Source organism: Pan paniscus, chromosome 4 (genome assembly GCF_029289425.2).
Source record: "Pan paniscus chromosome 4, NHGRI_mPanPan1-v2.0_pri, whole genome shotgun sequence".
Classification (NCBI taxonomy): domain Eukaryota; kingdom Metazoa; phylum Chordata; class Mammalia; order Primates; family Hominidae; genus Pan; species Pan paniscus.
Window position 1 is genome coordinate 76,093,171 of NC_073253.2, and position 20,341 is coordinate 76,113,511.

Below are 20,341 nucleotides of genomic sequence, written 5' to 3' on the forward strand. Positions count from 1 at the left end.
CGTTAAGTCATATAGTGGCTTAAGGGAGAGATCTGCACGTCATGAAACATCCTGAACTCTAAGTTGTAGGCAGTAACTGGGCAAAACTTTAAGTTGTTTACAGAGTGAAGAGAAGTGAATTTTTCATATATAAAGAAGTGTGCAAATTGTATTTCATGAGTAGTCTTTTGTCTTCTGGAATGGTGATATATACAAAGTAATCTGGGAAGATACAATTTGGTAATAGTAGATCCTTCATTAACTTGAATTATTTTTTGCAGGAAAGATGTGTCTTTAGCCAAAATTACTTATGGTAAACTGATATGTAAGCAAGAAATCACCTTCTACTTGGTTTAAGCTATTCAGTGTACTCTCTAGATAGATATGACACAAAGCTAGCATTATAATACAGTAAACCAAGTGTTAATGTAACGTTATGTTGATTTTGACTACATTCTGAAAATAATAAAAGTCATTTGATATTTGGGCAGTATGGCCATTTTCACGATATTGATTCTTCCTACCCATGAGCATGGAATGTTCTTCCATTTGTTTGTATCCTCTTTTATTTCCTTGAGCAGTGGTTTGTAGTTCTCCTTGAAGAGGTCCTTCACATCCCTTGTAAGTTGGATTCCTAGGTATTTTATTCTCTTTGAAGCAATTGTGAATGGGAGTTCACTCATGATTTGGCTCTCTGTTTGTCTGTTGCTGGTGTATAAGAATGCTTGTGATTTTTGTACATTGATTTTGTATCCTGAGACTTTGCTGAAGTTGCTTATCAGCTTAAGGAGATTTTGGGCTGAGACAATGGGGTTTTCTAGATATACAATCATGTCGTCTGCAAAGAGGGACAATTTGACTTCCTCTTTTCCTAATTGAATACCCTTTATTTCCTTCTCCTGCCTAATTGCCCTGGCCAGAACTTCCAACACTATGTTGAATAGGAGTGGTGAGAGAGGACAAATCAAAACCACAATGAGATACCATCTCACACCAGTTAGAATGGCAATCATTAAAAAGTCAGGAAACAACAGGTGCTGGAGAGGATGTGGAGAAATAGGAACACTTTTACACTGTTGGTGGGAATGTAAATTAGTTCGACCATTGTGGAAGTCAGTGTGGCGATTCCTCAGGGATCTAGAACTAGAAATACCATTTGACCCAGCCATCCCATTACTGGGTATATACGCAAAGGACTATAAATCATGCTGCTATAAAGACACATGCACACGTATGTTTATTGCAGCACTATTCACAATAGCAAAGACTTGGAACCAACCCAAATGTCCAATAATGATAGACTGGATTAAGAAAATGTGGCACATATACACCATGGAATACTATGCAGCCATAAAAAATGATGAGTTCATGTCCTTTGTAGGGACATGGATGAAATTGGAAATCATCATTCTCAGTAAACTATCACAAGGACAAAAAACCTAAGACCGCATGTTCTCACTCATAGGTGGGAATTGAACAATGAGAACACATGGACACAGGAAGGGGAACACCACACGCTGGGGACTATTGTGGGGTGGGGGGAGGGGGGAGGGATAGCATTAAGAGATATATCTAATGCTAAATGACGAGTTAATGGGTGCAGCACACCAGCATGGCACATGTATACATATGTAACTAACCTGCACATTGTGCACATGTACCCTAAAACTTGAAATATAGTAACAATAAAATAAAATTAAAAAAAAAAGTTCGTTTTTAATTATAGCACTACACCATGCACTGAATCACTGAGGGTAAAAATGCACACTGTTAATAAGAAGGAGGGAGTCAATCTCATTAGTATTATAATATTTATACTGAATGAGACTCCATTCCCGAAATTCACAGAATTAAAATAATAAAAATAAAAATTTATTGCTAGCCAATTTGCAGCAAAAAAGATTCATTCTCATATTCTGCTATGAGAAAATATATGAAATTGAATTTTAAAAGACATTTTTGGAAAGCCCTTTGAATTAACCAGAAAATTGTTAAATTCGTAGTTTTTTTGACTAACATTCTTCTTCCACGTTAACAGAATTTATATATAAGTGACACTCATTGCGTATACTTTTAAGGGGTAAAATAATTACTAAATTTATGTACACTATGAATACTTCATTTTATGAAATTGCATATATACCCATATGCAAATGTGCACAGAATCAATAGGGTAACCATAGACATAAAATGATCAGTGCAGGATATTTTATTTTATTTATGCATTTTATATATAATATACTTTTCATTTAATATTTTTGCTAATTTTATTGAATTGAATATTTATGCCTTGGTTATAGAACAACTAAATTTATTTTCAAAGAAACTCCATTATTATTGTCTGCAAGAGTAAAACTTATAAACAATCTAAAAATTCAACCAAATACAACCATTTACAATTGTGCCCTAGTTGAATATGTAATCATAGGAGAAAACACAGGTGTTGAATTTTTAGAATTTCATTTAAAAAATAATTGATACAATCCCTAAGGTATCATATAAATTAATTGAATTGTTATTGTCTTGGGTTAACAATTATTTCTAGAGGTTTTTTTCCCCTAATATCTGATTTTTTCCATTAACATTACTTATTTGGATAATCACAAAAAAATCAACATTGCCAAAAGATAGGTAATACCACAAGCGAAATATCTATAATAATGATAGGAAAATGCTTTGATTCAGGCTGAATGAGAATTAGTCTAGGAAAACAGCTTGGACCCTCTCATTCCTGTTAATGTCATCTCTGTGTTTAGCACTGCTGCTATTCCTCAGCCCCTAAGAAATGCTCTATTGCTGGGCATGGCATATGGGAAGCCAAGAAAAATGACTGGCTGCTTGGTGACAGCTCTCTAGTCCTCATGCCAAGTTCTGCCAGTGATTTAAATATTAAGTAATGGAAAGAATGTTGAAATCCAGGATGATTAGAAAAGTCATTTTCTACAAAACTGAAGCATTGTCTTTAGAGATTAAAATCTATGAAAATAACATTATTGAAATACTAGACTTCAGACTATTTTTCTGAATTATTGTAACTGTTGAAATAGGTCTTTCAGCCCATTAAGATAAACACCACAGTTTTCTCTTCATGATCTTCAGCTGTAATTTTATAGTGAAAGGTACTTGCATAAAAGAGTTCACACTATCTGAAAGATGTCACATGTAACATTGACTGGCAGCCATTTCAGAATGGCAGACAGCCAATAAATCATTCAGAACTATGTGTCACTCGTTGTGGCTTTAAAATTGTATTCCTTCTCCTTTGATAAAGAACATTTCAATGTCAAATAGTTTGTTCTATTTAAACTTATACATCAACCAGAATATTGAGATACACAATAAAATTAAATGATTTGGTAATACCTTTAGAATTTATCTAAAAACAGCCATATGTATTTGCATGACAGATGTGGTTCACAAACCAATCAAGTTGTTAGTATCAAAGGCATGTTTTAGTGCTGATTTATGTATAGATAAATTTAGGAAATTACATAAATAGAAATACTTCTTTATAAAATTCCTTGACCTTGTGATATCTTGGTATTAAGAATCTTAAAGGAATCATTTAAAAAAATTCAAAAGCAAACAATTTCGATTTTACAAGAGCTAAGAAAAAAACATTTTGCTATGGACGCAGATCGCTCTTCAAGAAAAGATTTCTTTCCCCCTTGGCTGCTAGGAGCGATATTACAAAGCAGCCTTCAGCTCTCAGCTCCTTCAAAGTTTGCCTCAGCTGTAACCATTGTCTGACTCAATGTTAGGTCATCCTGGAGCACTGGACATGCAAACATGAATGGAGATGAGGTATAAAGCCCGGCCATTTTGACCCACCTGAGAGGATTCTGACAGGTCCTTCCAGTGCCTGAGAAACCCAGGGCTCACATGCTTTATATTCTGATCATTCTGTAGGGGTTGTTCCCATGGGTGATAGAAGCTGCCAAATATAAAGAGGCAGCCATGCAAATTTTTAGGAATTATTTCCAAAACTCTCATAACAACATCATATATATTTATTGGTTGTTTAAGTAGATTTCTGAGGAGTAGATAGCAACGATAGAAGTGAAAGAAAGTAAATGCAGTTGTTAAAGGATTAGTCTTCCCATACTTAGAAAGTACACAAGTTGCATATACACTATGTTCCTTCCCTAGAGCAAGTATTTCAATGCAGTCGTGTGTGTGTGTGTGCTTGTGCGTGTGTGTGGTGTGTGTGTGTGTGTGTGTGTGTGTATGCTAACTGAACTCATTATAGATTTTATTGGATCAGATATATGAAGAGACTTGGAAGACTTGGGTTTGTCTGGAATTGGGTGAAATAGAGAAGGACGATCATTGACATAGAAAGCTCATTACTTTGACCTTTGAGTATAAATAGTCTTACAATAAAATGGCATCTCCACTGTCTAAAACACATTTTTACATTTGCTCTCCTTCTGAAATTATTTATGTGAAATTAACAAATCTACTTATTACCTTAGAAACAAACGATCCCTAATTTATATTATTTATTGTATATTTGTAGATCCACTTAAAATTGATTTGCAATGTAAGGAAAAAATGCATTTTATAAGTTGTTTGCTTTGTGTGGTGCATCTTGTTAACCGTAGGACTACTGTTGCATTGAAACAAAATAGAATTAATCTGTTCAGGTAAATAGAACTGGAAGTGAGATTTGTTGTCACTCCTTCTCCTTCAAGTACTGACCAGTCTTTTAATTCACACATAACTAACACTCTGTGCAATAATATTTGTTTGTTCTCTGTCTTTTCAAATAGAACTCAAGCTCCATGAGGAGATGTTTCATTGTCAGTGAGCACATTCTTGTCAATTAGTTCCTTCTTGTTTATTAGTATAGCCCTGTGTCTAGAACCTTTCCAGGTATTCAGTAGCCATTTAAAAATTATTTGTTGAATGAATTGTTATTTTAAAGAACATCCACAAGTTTTGCCTGACTGGGCATGGGAATACATGCCCATCTTTGGACTGAATGTCCATTTTTCCCTTCTTTTATCAAAATATTGGTTAAATGATCAGGACCACTGTTAGAAGGAATTTTATATCTAAAAATAGTTTACCTTCTTTGGATGTAAAAAACAGTTGTAGTAGTTCTGGCTTTTATATTATTCGATGTTTCAAAGTGGTTTTTTTTTTCCATCACAATATTCTACGTTCTTGAAAAGTAGTTCATGTGACTGCTATCATTTATGCTTTGCAGCACGTAGATACAGGAGAGAAGATAAGGAAAATGCTTACCCTGTGTCTCCTTCCCTGTAACACAGTTTTTTTTTTTTACCATATTGATTCTCCACTTTCTACTCCCTAAGTAAAATTTTGCAACAGGCATTTGGGAAACTCTGGATACAAGAAAAAAATTTTAATATTGTACAAAGAGACAAGAGGTGACTTCTTTTTTATTTTTCATTTAGAGTTTATAGTTTAATTAAAGAAAATGCACATATATCTAAAGATAATCATGGATACTACACTCATGTAATTACTACTTTCAGTGGTTGTAACAACAGCCAAAGCACAAACAGAAATGAGAAAGGATTATCAGCATTATGCAAATACATATCCTCTTTAAGAATTCCTGTTATAGTGAAAGCATTAAAATAATTGAACACGTACAGAGACCATATACTTTGTGATCTTTTAAAAAAAGTATTCAAAATATATTTCTGTATGCAAAACATCTTCATAATGATCTTGTTTAAATGAAAGTATTTAGAATAGCACATTGTAAAATTATGCTGCAGAGCACAAGTATTTTTCTCTTTAGAAGACACATAATAAAATAGAATCATCAGTGTTTTTTCATAAACATGAATCTTTAGAGTGTTACTTGATCCTGCATAATAAGGGTACTTTTTTGCTTAATGTAAGCATAGTATACTAATTCTTTTAAAATTCAGAAAGCATATTTACAGTCTAGGCAGATGGGACATGAAGGTCACACAGCATGGGCAGTGAAATATCATTTACCTAGAGTTCTAGAGAGAATTTTAGGAACTCTTATTTATTATCAGTGCATAAACAAGAGTAAACTATACAAAACTGTTTGCAAAACTCTCCTCTTTCTACTCAGAAGGCTTTCCCTAGAATAATCATTATGGAGTCTGTCCATCCTTTACTCATTCACTGCATGGGGACAGGTGTTAGTTATGAGATTGGTGAATTTAGAAAGCTAACCAATTTCATACCTATTTTGCGATTCTCAATTCACAAACTTTTGTGCGTTTCTTAATTGTTTCCTTTCTTTTTCTTGTAGAGAGCAGTCATGATGGCCTGCACTCCACACAATGCAACAGAGTGAAAGAGCAGGTTCTGCTTCTTTGGTGTAGTCCTGAAGCTTCCTAAGAAACTTCACATCAGGTGATGGATAGGAGCAACCCTGTAAAACCAGCCTTAGACTATTTTTCAAACAGTAAGTAATAAAGGTGACATTTTGATCTTTATCTGCTTAATTACTTCTGCTATGATTCTATTGATTCTAACATTGAAGGAGCAGTAAATTTATATGTATTATCAAACTATAAAACAATAAATAAATGATATATCAAATACATTATCACATCCTTATGTTCTTATGATAATATTGTCCTTTTTTAACAGTTTTTATTCTTATTTGTTGATTGGTTTGTCTTTATGTTGTCCTTTCTACTATCAAACTGAACATGTTGAGGTCATAGGCTATCAAAACTGTACATTTCTGATGCTAACCATAGAGACTTAACAACAGTAAATAGGCCAAAATGGAATGTTGTTAGCCATAGTGTGTATTACTATTTCTTTTATACATTTGGTCACTGTTAGAGGAGTTTATCACTTTTTGCCTAGATTAATGACACACAAACCATCTACAAACGAATCATACCTTATTCCCTCACTGCAATTTTTAATGTTGCTATTTTTGCCTGTTAACATTCCATAGGTTTATCACATTGCTTAAAGATTTAATTTAATTTCTGTATTGTATATGTCATGAGAGATTGCTTTTAACCTTCCAGTGTTCATGTTTTCATTTTCATTAACATAATCCCAACTTTAGCTGCGCACAATACCACATTTCCCAGCATTCCTTGCATCTGGATATAGCTGTATTAAAATAAGCCGTGTGAAACTTCTGGGATGGCTCCTTAAGTGCAGTTGACTCATTAGGGAGGTATGTCTTTTTTATTTTTCTACACTTTCTGCTGCTGTCCTGGAGTACAGACATGGTGGCTAGAAGCATGAAATCACCTTGAAGATAGAAGTCATGCATTGAAGTTAGTAAAAGAGAAATGTAAGTGTATAGGTTCCTGATGAAAATGGGAAGCTTATGTACTAGCAACAGAATGCTTATTATGCAGGCTTCCTATATGTAAAAGAGGACAAATTCTCATTTTATTAAGTTTCTGAAAGTAGATTTCTAAATGCTGGTTCTATTTTTTATTGAAAGTAGTGGCAAAAAACGCAATGCCTTTTGTACCAACCTAATAGTTAATAAACATATCCTCAAATGAAATGTCTTAGAATTGTATTCATCAAGTTAATATTAATAATTTATTAGAATAGCACTCTAAAAGGTTGCAGCCTATGCATGAAAACACTTACAGACTACTACATGATAATCAATTCTTTTTGGCAAGACTGCTATTTACATGGACACAAGAGTTATTATAAGAATGTTGTATGTATACATGAATAGTGTCTGTTAAACACTGGAGATAATAAAAACAATAATTTTTCTGTTAATTATAAAAATCTGAACATTTTTGTGATTATATTTCACAAATGACACACCATTTTATTTGCAGATTTTTCTTGTCCCCAAAGTTTTTGTTAATTTATTACCAACACAGCACACAATTCTAGTGGCAATGCATTACCTCTGCAGTTGATTTTGAAGTAAGAAGGCCTATTTATTGCATTCATTCCTGCTTAGATGACATCTTAAATTCGTTAATTGGATTATTATGCTCTATTCTGTACATTTATTGATTTATAGATTTTGTGGACACAAATTTCAAAACATATTCGAAAATTTAGTGATAGCTTTTTAGAATCTATTCTTCAACATAGTTATTGAAAATGAACAAGAACGACCTCCTCTAGAGATTAGGTTGAGAACCACTTCTTAGATTTGTTAAATATGTGTACATGGGTACCATGTGGCTTTATTATGAGGAGCCACTTAAGTGGCTGAGTTACAATTCACAAAACATTGTCACAGGGAAAACATCAGGACAAATTTTCAAGTCGCATGCCAAGAAAAAAAATCTTTCTAAATGCTTATAAGAAATACCTTAATTAATGGGAGCCCTTCAAAGTACACAAAACATCATAACTAGGAGTTGCAACACAACCAGCAGTTTGCTGATTGAAATGCATTCATTCATTCTGACTTCACCTGCTGAATGGAATATTGTGCTGTACTGTCCTTAGCTATGGAGAATTAAGGAATATCCCCTTCTAGTGTTCAACAACAACGAAAGAGCAAGAAAGATATATTCCTAATTTTTAAAGAAGAATGTAGAGATACTTAAACAAGACAATGAAGGTGGTAGAAAGATTATTACCATCCCCAAAGTGTTTGCTCATTAAAACATTTTGTGATTTTCTCTGCCAATATCTACCTGTATGGATAATTGTTTTACTATCCACACAGTTATGAGAGTGAGAAGATGGAATATAAAAGATGGAACAAGAGGGAATCCGTGTGGTGACCACAGTAATCACAGGCTGGTTGGGATCCTAAACTCGGCCACAGCACAAAAGCATGTTCAAGTTTAAAGTCATGAGAGAGGCCTGGCATAGTGGCTCACACCTATAATCCCTGCACTTTGGGAGGCCAAGGTGGGAGGATTGCTTGGGGCAAAGAGCTCAAGATCAGCCTGGGCAACATAGTGAGATCCCATCTAAAAAAATGTTCTTTAAGTTAGCCTTATGTGGTGGCATGTTCCTGTGGTATCAGCTACTCAGGTGGCTGAAGTGGGAGGGTCACTTGAGCCTGGAGGTTGAGCCATAATCATGCCACTGCACTCCAGCCTTGGTGACAGAGTAAGACTCTGTCTCCAAAAGTAAAACACAAAACAACACAAAAAGTAAAGTCACAATAAAATGAGATGCTATTAAGGTTGTTTTATGTTGATTTTCAACTAGACCAGCATTTAGCCTGTACAAAGGTATATACAAAATAAACCCTAAACCTAAATGGGATTCAGCAGCAGCAGTGTGGGTTAAAGAAGCCACCAGTTCCCTGGAGGCCAGAACCACAGGCCTGTGGCCTTTTTTATTGTTTTGACAGGGAGGTGGAAAGCAGGAGTATAACTTCATTCAAGTGTCTGCTCTGTTGCTGTATGAGAAAATCCGTGCTGTAGCACATCAAAGTTTTTCCAAATTTTATTTCTTAGGACATCTTTGGGGTTTATGTAAGTATTTAATAGAGCTCCCCTAGCCCAGGCTTACACAGGACATATGTCTAGTGTCATAGGTCTGTATGCTTAATTATAGCAGAAAGTTTGCTAAAATTTAAGTGAAGTAATGTTGAAGGTTGAATCATTTGAAACAAACTACCTGCACCAAAATATTCTTTAGTGTACTGATTTCTATCCCACCCCTAATGAGGCTGAATTTTAATCTTAACTCTGCTTGTAATTAGGTATTTATATGTGTCTATTATTCATTTTTTAACAAGATGTCTCTTCAGAGATAAAATGAGGGTAGCAAAAAATAATTTTAATAGCCATTTATATGGCTTTGATAACAATTGTCTGTTCTACTTATTTGACTGATTCTAAACTCTAAAGGTTATTTTACAGTTAGTAAATTACATAATTTTTATGCAACAATTTGCCTGCCAGGATTCCTATAATACTTGTCAGCTATCAGTAGGTATAAGCCTGTTAGCCTCTAATGTGAAGATAATATCTCTTTAAGTTATAATGCATTTACAATTGTTACAGTTTCTAAGGTCTTTTTAAGTTAGAGGTGCATCTGAGGATGATGGTTTTCAAGGAGATAGCTCTTTGACAAAAAATGACAATATGGGACTTAGTGTTATATTAATTTACACATTATGTTTTTGCTATAAAGAGATAAAAGGTGTGCTATACTACCTATAAATTACTGTATGCCACATTTTGTAGAATTGTTTTCCATATTATTGTAGAATGTGGCACTTAAATAGTATCATGAAAAAAGTTTATTCAAGAAATAAGTAAGACATTAATGAAATATAATTAATATATAAAGACTATATTTAAAAATAATTATGTATTTCTAATCCTAAACTTTTTAAGGTGACATTTTTTTTTCTGTGATATAATTTCAGTTTAGAAGAACTTTAAATTTTAATAAGATTTTAAGATGATTCAGTAATGTTAACATACTTTTCTTCTGTAAATTTTGTTTGTTAACAATTTAGCTGCATTAATTAAATATTTATATAGCTAATTTTAATACTGATATTTTAATACAATTCTTAATTTTACTCCTGGCTTTCAATCATTCATATATGTTTTTAAAAATTGCTTTTTCCATTGCTTTACTTCTTAATTACTTTTATCAAAGTCTTAATTGTGTGTGGTTGATTTTAAAAGTTAAATATTTCTATAAGATTTATAAAGACAAACTGGGTACACTGACTCACACCTGTAATCCCAGCACTTTGGGAGGCCGAGGGGTTAGATCACTTGAGGTCAGGAGTTCGAGACCAGCCTGGCCAACATGGTGAAAGCAGTTTCTACTAAAAATACAAAGATATGCCTGGTGTGGTGGTTGGCCCCTGTAATTCCAGCCACTTGGGAGGCTGAGGCAGGAGAATTGCTTGAACCTTGGAAGCGGAGGTTGCAGTGAGCTGAAACCATGCCATTGCACTCCAGCCTGGGCAGCAAGAGCGAAACTTCATCACACACACACACACACACACACACACACACACACAAAATATATATATATATATATATATACACACACACTATATATATGTATATATACATATATATACACACACATATATATGTATATATACATATATATATACACATATATATATATACACACACACAATAGAAATGTCCTGGCTATATCTATATTAATAGGTTTTGCACATTTAAACCAAAGTCACACATATGGTTTGATTCTAATTAATTCTAATGCATCTTGCAGGTTACAAACTGTATTCTATTATGTAATTATCTGCTGATCCACTCTGTATCCTGTTGTGTAAGTTGCGATGATTAACCTCTGCCTTTATGATGTAATCCAAATGTAGCATATAGACCTCAATGATAAGATTGATCATGGTGCATTTAATCATTAATTTATTATTAATCTCTTTTATCCTGGTACTTAGAGTGCAGATTTTTCTCAACAAATATTTACGCAATCATTAAATGAAATATAGCCTTGTGTCACTTAGCAATGAGGATATGTTCTGAGAAGTGTGTGGCTAGGTGATTATCTTACTGTGCAAACTTCATAGAGTGATCAATCTATAATGGTGATAGCAATTTTTCAACCCTATTATAATCTTAATGAGCCATTGTTTTACATGCTGTCTCTTATTGATGTAAGCGTTGTTATGTGGCACATGATTATATAAAAGATATTAATCCATTCATTATTTGTGCATTCATCCATTTGACCTATGGTAGTGTTCTATTGAAAATGAGTCATCGTGATATAGAAATCCACTCTTAGTTGTTTTTACTTTCTCTCGTTCGTGGGGAAGAGTGGGTATTGATTTTAAAAGTCTAAAGAATGGGGTATTGTGAATAGTGCCACAATAAACATACGTGTGCATGTGTCTTTATAGCAGCATGATTTATAATCCTTTGGGTATATACCCAGTAATGGGATGGCTGGGTCAAATAGTATTTCTAGTTCTAGATCCCTGAGGAATCGCCACACTGACTTCGACAATGGTTGAACTAGTTTACAGTCCCACCAACAGTATAAAAGTGTTCCTATTTCTCCACATCCTCTCCAGCACCTGTTGTTTCCTGACTTTTTAATGATTGCCATTCTAACTGGTGTGAGATGGTATCTCATTGTGGTTTTGATTTGCATTTCTCTGATGGCCAGTGATTGTGAGCATTTTTTCATGTGTTTTTTGGCTGCATAAATGTCTTCTTTTGGGAAGTGTCTGTTCATGTCCTTTGCCCACTTTTTGATGGGGTTGTTTGTTTTTTTCTTGTAAATTTGTTTGAGTTCATTGTAGATTCTGGATATTAGCCCTTTGTCAGATGAGTAGGTTGCGAAAATTTTCTCCCATTCTGTAGGTTGCCTGTTCACTCTGATGGTAGTTTCTTTTGCTGTGCAGAAGCTCTTTAGTTTAATTAGATCCCATTTGTCAATTTTGGCTTTTGTTGCCATTGCTTTTGGTGTTTTAGACATGAAGTCCTTGCCCATGCCTATGTCCTGAATGGTAATGCCTAGGTTTTCTTCTAGGGTTTTTATGGTTTTAGGTCTAATGTTTAAGTCTTTAATCCATCTTGAATTAATTTTTGTATAAGGTGTAAGGAAGGGATCCAGTTTCAGCTTTCTCCATATGGCTAGCCAGTTTTCCCAGCACCATTTATTAAATAGGGAATCCTTTCCCCATTGCTTATTTTTCTCAGGTTTGTCAAAGATGAGATAGTTGTAGATATGCAGTGTTATTTCTGAGGGCTCTGTTCTGTTCCATTGATCTATATCTCTGTTTTGGTACCAGTACCGTGCTGTTTTGGTTACTGTAGCCTTGTAGTATAGTTTGAAGTCAGGTAGCATGATGCCTCCAGCTTTGTTCTTTTGGCTTAGGATTGACTTGGCGATGCGGGCTCTTTTTTGGTTCCATACGAACTTTAAAGTAGTTATTTCCAATTCTGTGAAGAAAGTCATTGGTAGCTTGATGGGGATGGCATTGGATCTATAAATTACCTTGGGCAGCAAAGACTTGGAACCAATCCAAATGTCCAACAGTGATAGACTGGATTAAGAAAATGTGGCACATATATGCCATGCAATACTATGCAGCCATAAAAAATGATGAGTGCATGTCCTTTGTAGGGACATGGATGAAATTGGAAATCATCATTCTCAGTAAACTATCGCAAGGACAAAAAACCAAACACCGGATGTTCTCACTCATAGGTGGGAATTGAACAATGAGAACACATGGACAAAGGAAGGGGAACATCACACTCTGGAGACTGTTATGGGGTGGGGGGAGGGGGGAGGGATAGCATTAGGAGATATACCTAATGCTAAATGAGGAGTTAATTGGTGCAGCACACCAGCATGGCACATGTATACATATGTAACTAACCTGCACATTGTGCACATGTACCCTAAAACTTAAAAGTATATAAAAAAAAGGGGTATACACACAATCAGGTATCAAGCAGTGGCACCTCGTGCAAAATAATAAACTCATCTAAGATCCTAGCAGTTCATTCAGAAAATAAAGCTAGAAATATATCTTGGATATGTAAAATGTGAGTGTAAAAATTAATGAAACTAAGCAATGGGAATATGAGTAGTAAATTATTTGAGAAAATATTATAACATTTACTTTTTTAAATTTCAAAACTATACTTCCTTATTTAAAACTGAAAATTTTTGTGTACATATATGAAACTAATTGTGTCATTTTTCTTTTTGTTACAATATAGAGTGATGTTTCAAAACACAAACATAATAGGTAGAGTCAATTACTTAGGGGAGTTTAAACCTGGAGGTAACATTAGAAATAGAAATAATAAAATGCAGTGTTTTTGGATTTGTCTGTTAAGATTATTTTAATCCAAATCATATTTAATGGTTTACATAGTTGTATATCAAATTTGGTTTCACAAATAAATTATATAGTAAATTAAAAAATGCAAAAAATGTATATTGTTATACATTCTGTAACCTATGAATCCATATAACTTGGGCAAGAAAATTATATAATTAAAAATAAAACCTTTCTGTTCTGAATTATGTTTTAGGGACAGCTATATAGTTCACACTCACAAAGGAATCATAAAAACTCTATGTATAATCTTGGAAGTAAAAATATCTGTTGTATCATATTTATGAAGTATACAATTGATTAAAAATGATAATGTCTGTCTTCTATCCAATGGCAATAACAGAAGATAATGGCATATAAGTAGGCCTGTCTCCTTTTTTTTGGCATTGATTTATATATCTTTACTAGCTTTGTTGTTTTAACTCCAATGAAAGATTATTTAGTAAGCCAAAGCAAAAAAAAAAAATCCTGTGAGCAGCCACAAACTGAAAGACTACGATTTTTAGTCAGTGTCCTAAGCAACACAGTAATTTTAGGTTAACCAATGTGTCAAAGAGAATGAGGAAAAATTATTACAAAAATGAATAAATAAACTGGTCTAGGTCAAACCGTACTCCTTCTAAAGAGAGTAGTCAACTGATATTAAAGCCTATGACGTAGTATGTGCCATATTGAGTATGCAATATCAAAATATTTCTTTTTTTTCTTTCTCCAGCTACTGCAAACCCTAATTATTTCCTTATCCGATCACTTTAAAGTCATTCAACAAATCATAATTATGCCATTGTTAACATCAGAAACTGAAAACCTACTGTCAAAAGTGAGCTAAAATATCACTATTTGGATTTATTTATAAATTTAATTTATTTTATAAAAAGATTGACTTTCAATTTGAGAATAACATAAAAAATCAATTCATTCCTCTGTGCATCAATATTGTATCATTGGTAGTTTAAACTTTTCATCTAATATTAGACTGCATGCAGGATTTTATATCTAATTACTCTGGCAGATGTCCTTTAGAAAATTCAAAAATAAAATGCAGCAATTCATATTGGCAGATTTACTATTGAGACCAATGCTTTCTTAACTAAAAGGTTTTGTTTAAAATCGTTAGTTTAGGAAATCTGATAAAGATTTTTGAATATCAGAGCGTTTAAAAGAGATTCTTACTTTACATCTGGCATATTTCTTGTGTTACATATTATAATTTCATTGAACATGGCTGTCTGTAAAACTATATATATGATCCGGAAGAGACTCAAACTAAATTAAGTTTTAACAGCCATCAATTCATTTTAAAATGACACAGGCATGAAAAATGATCTGTCAAGGTTTGTAAATCTTATTCTGTTAGCTATTGCTAGAGATAGTCTAAAGATATTCTACTTGGAATTTGAGATCAAGACAAAGATTTTCTATTAGTAATAATATTCAGATTATTTTTATTTTAATGTATAAATTTAAAATTCTTAGAATATTTTCAACAATATTTTCCATTTCTAAATTTATTTTATTTCTAAACAAATGTAATTACTTTATTTATTAATTTTTATTTTCAGTTCAGGGGTATATGTGCAGGTTTGTTATATAGGTAAACCTATAGGTAAATAGGTATACAGATTATTTTGTCACCCAGGCATTAAGCCTATGTGCGTTAGTGAAAAATGTTATTGCTTTAAATATCCAAATTATTCAGCTGCATTTGATCTCATTCTTTAGTCCAATGTAAGTAAGAGTAAAGCAATGACATTTAAGGCCACCAGGCTATTCTCATTTTTGGAAAAATGCTGGATTACATTACCAGCATATTAAATGAGAATATCAAGGTGTAATATCTCCCTAGAAATTGTCTCACCTTCAATACTATTGACATTTTTGGACCTGATAATTTTGTTATGGGCTCTAGCCTCGTATTATAGGAGGTTTACCAGTTTTCCTGCCCTAAACTTACCGGATGTGAATAGCACACTCCACTACCTACAGCAGTAAAAACTAAAATTGTCTCTAAACATTGACAAATTGTCCCTGGTAGTGAAAATCACCCCTGGTTGAGACCGTGTTTTTGAAAATAAAACAAAAACTTTCACATCAATAAATATGTTAGGCCGTGTATGTTAAGGATTAACATTAAGACAATATGGAGCAAGCACTACATGAAAGCAGTGACGATTGGGAATTAGTGGCACATTATCCTAATAGTTAATATAGTGACTGTAATATCTAAATATCATCATATAGAGTTTTTCTTAGATTTTTTCATTAGTATAACAGGATGTTGTGTATGTTACACTGTATATACTGTTATTTTGAGAGACAATTTTGGGAGATTTTGCCAAGGTATTTTCAATTATAGGTCTTTAATACATTCTAAGCAAGTGGGTCTCAAAAATGGGAATTTTACACCCCACATTCTTCTTCCCATCCGGTGGACATTTGTCAATGTGTGCAGATATTTCTGATTAAAAAAAAAAAAAACTGTGAAAGAGAGAGTGTGCTACTGGCATCTGGTGGTCGAGGCTAGGGATGTTGCTAATCATCTTACAGTGTACACGATAGTTCCCCACAATGACTTTGAGAAACCCTGCTCTGACACTACTGCAGGATGAATTTTAAGCACAATTATAAGAGAGGACCTAGATATTGAGTTTTAAAAGGAGAAAATATAAGTACAAAAGAAGAATGAAGATTGTTATAACAGGGGCAAGTAGAAGTTAGAAGAAAATGTGATAAAGTAAATCTACATTTTAGAATAGTACTGGAAGTTATTATCAGGTGTTACAGACAAGTTTGAGACTTCCGTAAGTGACCTAAAGAAATTATGGACACTGCAAGACTAAATAATCATTCATTTAGGAAGGAGCTTAAATGCACTTTCTCAAGGCCGGGCGAGGTGGCTCACGCCTGTAATCCCAGCACTTTGGGAGGCCAAGGTGGGCAGATCACGAGGTCAGGTGATCGAGACCATCGTGGATAACACGGTGAAACCCCGTCTCTGCTAAAAAATACAAAAAAAAAATTAGCCGGGCATGGTGGCGGGCGCCTTAGTCCCATCTACTCAGGAGGCTGAGGCAGGACAATGGCGTGAACCCGGGAGGCGGAGTTTGCAGTAAGCCGAGATCCCGCCACTGCACTCCAGCCTGGGTGACTGAGTGAGACTCTGTCTTAAAAAAAAAAAAAAAACTTTCTCAAGCATGCTAAGTCACAAAATTTGAGTTATCCTGAGCTTTTTTTACTTTAAGCTATCAAGCCATTGTTTGGAATCTTCAGAACCTCTTTAGAGTTTGGGATTTAAGAGTCAGTAGGTAGATAGTGAGCTTAAGATGCCAAACACAACATATAAAGCTATAAAAATCCATATGATCTTGAAAGATTAAATGGAAGCCCAGCACAAAACAATTGCTGAGTATATTATTTACATTATCTGAAAGTATGCCAAACAGACACTTTATATGTTAATAAAGATATGAGAAAGAAAATTCCAAAGAGTTTCTAAAAAGTGAACAACCACAAAATTTCAATAGCTTGCAACAAACATTTTCTTCTCACTCATGTTACCTGATGGAAAATCAAATGGCTGCCTGGAGACAGCATGGAGGGAGAGACTGATTACTGAGGTGCACAAGAAAACTTTTCATAATGATGGTTGTGAATGTAGTGATATTTCTAAAAGTATATACATATATATATATATATCTCAAATTTGACCACATCACACATTTCAAGTATACTGAATTGACTGTGCATCTCTTATTATACCCCAGGAAAGTTGAAGATATGACAATGAAAAAAAAATTCTTCCACCGACTACCCATCAATTTTCTTCTCATTAGCCTCACAGATTTCACAGTTAATTAAAGGGAAGATGCAAATATGTTCAAACTGTACATATTCTGAGGCGCATACCTTGCCATTAGCTCAATAAAGAGAGACATTGTCCCTGGCATGAAAATGAAAAACTTGCACACTCCCTATGTGGCTTCTGGACACTCTTAAGACATGAACACACTTCAGGGGCTCACCCTGTCAGGCTTTGCTCTCAGAGCTTAGATGAGAAAAACACAAAAATAAAACCAAAAGGTGACATTTAGATCCCCATCAAGAAAGATGTGTTGGGAACTGGACAGGTCAGGGCTTTAAGTACTGTATCTTACTGTATGTTTAAGTACTGTATGTTACTGTAGAAACTTACCCATTTTCCCCTCAGAACAACTCTGTCTCAGGAGGTGAGTCTGAGAGCTACTGTTTCTTTGTAAAGATTTTATCTGATCAGGCCCACGGTCACCACGTCAGCCCCACTGCCCCTAAATAGTTTGAATCTTGATGTTTTGATTTCAAAGACTTCTGATTCTAGCTACATAGCTTTGTCCATTTCCCACCTTACCACTATTTACTTTGAATTTTGTTGCATGCCGAGACCAGTGACTGCCACAAATGTGACTGTTCTAGAATCTGCTTTCTGCTCTGATCTTTAGTCACTGTGCAGACTCTAACATAAACTCCTTTCTATCGTATTTTCTTGAGTCCAAGAGCCCATAGATTGTATAATGCACTATTTTATGTCCCGTTAAGCAAGTAATTCGCATTGTGGCTAATTAAACTAAGACATACCACTGAATTGTAAAATGCATTATATTTTCAGGAGATATTAAAATATGAAATGTATAGGTCTTGGAATAGATGAATTGTGACAGTATCTTTGGAAAGCTAATTCAGTTGCAGTATTGCTTAAGATGTCTTTAAGAGCTGACTTCCTTTAGTTGGAATACATATGTAAATTATTTGCAGAGGAGATTTACCTCTTTTATCTCATTCATTTGTTTATTCAGTCATTTATTGATATCAATATGGACTAAGGAAAATTACATTTTTGGGTATAATCCAAATATAATACCAATTAATGTATTGTGTTGCTAAAATTATTCTAGAAATTGAAAGACCTTTCACTTGGCCCCTGTGCTTGTTTGACATATCTCACAAATAGATTTTTGTTAGTATTTTCATAATTTCTGGCACTAGAGGATGTCCCAGGCTCATCTTGTGTATTTTCTTCCCCATTCTTAGAATCAGCCACTTTCAAAGACGCCCTGCTTTCTATATATGATTAGAATCAGCCACTTTCAAAGACGCCCTGCTTTCTATATATGAAATCAATATTTAAGTGCTAGCTGTGCCTATAGCTAAGGGAGTATCAATTTTTTCATAGCTCTCTAAGATGAGAGAGCAAAGAAACAATGTATATTCTTACACATATGTAGACACATATCTTTAAATATTTCTATATGTAAACATCTATATTAGTCCATTATCCCATTGTTATAAAGAACTACCTGATCCTAGGTAATTTATAAAGAAAAGAGCTTTAATTGCCTCACAGTTCCACAGGCTGTACAGGAAGCAAGGATGGGGAAGCCTCAGAAAACGTACAGTCATAGCAGAAGGCAAAGAGGAAGCAGGCACATCTTACATGGCTGGAGGAGGAGGAAGAGAACTAAGGGGGAGATGCTACACACTTTTAAACAACCAGATTGTGTGAGAACTAAATCATTATCACAAGAACAGCAAGGAGGAAATCTGCCCCCATAATCCAATCCCCTCCCACTAGACCCCTCTTTCAACACTGGCGATTACAATTGGACAAGAGGTTTGAGAGGGGACAAAATGTAAACCATATCACCATCTATGTCTATATTAAGCTAAACATGGGTTCTTACTGATGTCACTACCTCTAACCTAGTCCCGCAAGCATCAATGCCTTCCTGTATCTCTAAACCCCCACTCCAACAATAAAAATCCTGACTCTTATTTTGTGACATCTATTTAGTTAATTGTTCACTTCCAGTATATGTATATAGCTGTACCAGAATTGATAACCTGCCCTTAGTAGAAGAACATCTTTATCAACTAAATTAAATGCCTTCGTACAAGTTTCTTTTGCCTTTCATCTTAAGAGACTGCACTCACTTTCAATATCACTTTGACTAGCACCCTTTCCCTTAAGTCCCTCACTGAAGTTATTTTGTATGGTTCATAATAGAGCTAGATAAATAAATTTGTAACAGTCTGCATTCCATCCTGAGATTCTACAACCTTTTAATTAATTTTTAATTAAAAATATAACTTTTATTTTGGTAAATATTAGCACTTCTGTGCCACACTACTATATATAAATATCAAAAAAAGGTCCAGAAAGCTACAGAAAATTTAAGTAAAGTGCTGAATGTTGAACCTAACAATAACTGGGCTAAAGTAAGTACAGAAGGCAATTTTTTATTTATGTAAATTTATGGGATACAAATATAATCTTATTACCTCCATAAAGTACATAGTATTGAAGTAAGGGTTTTAGAATATACATCACCTGAAAAATGTACATTGTACTCATTACATAATTTCTCATCATCCCCTCCTCCCACCCTCCTGAAATTTCCAAGTCTCTGTTGTCTATCATTCCACATTCTATGTCCATGTGTATACATTATTTAGCTTCCAGTTATAAGTGAGAACATGCAGTATTTGTCTTTCTGTGTCTGATTTGTTTCACTTAAAATAATGACCAGTTACATCCATGTTGTTACAAAAGACATGATTTTATTCTTTTGTATAGCT

At 34.1% G+C, this 20,341-nt stretch overlaps 1 pseudogene; it reads left to right on the forward strand.

Moving 5' to 3' along the window:
* The first annotated feature begins 6,285 nt into the window (after positions 1 to 6,285).
* Positions 6,286 to 20,341, forward strand: part of LOC103785458 (beta-glucuronidase-like) — a 53,291-nt pseudogene continuing 39,235 nt past the window's right edge.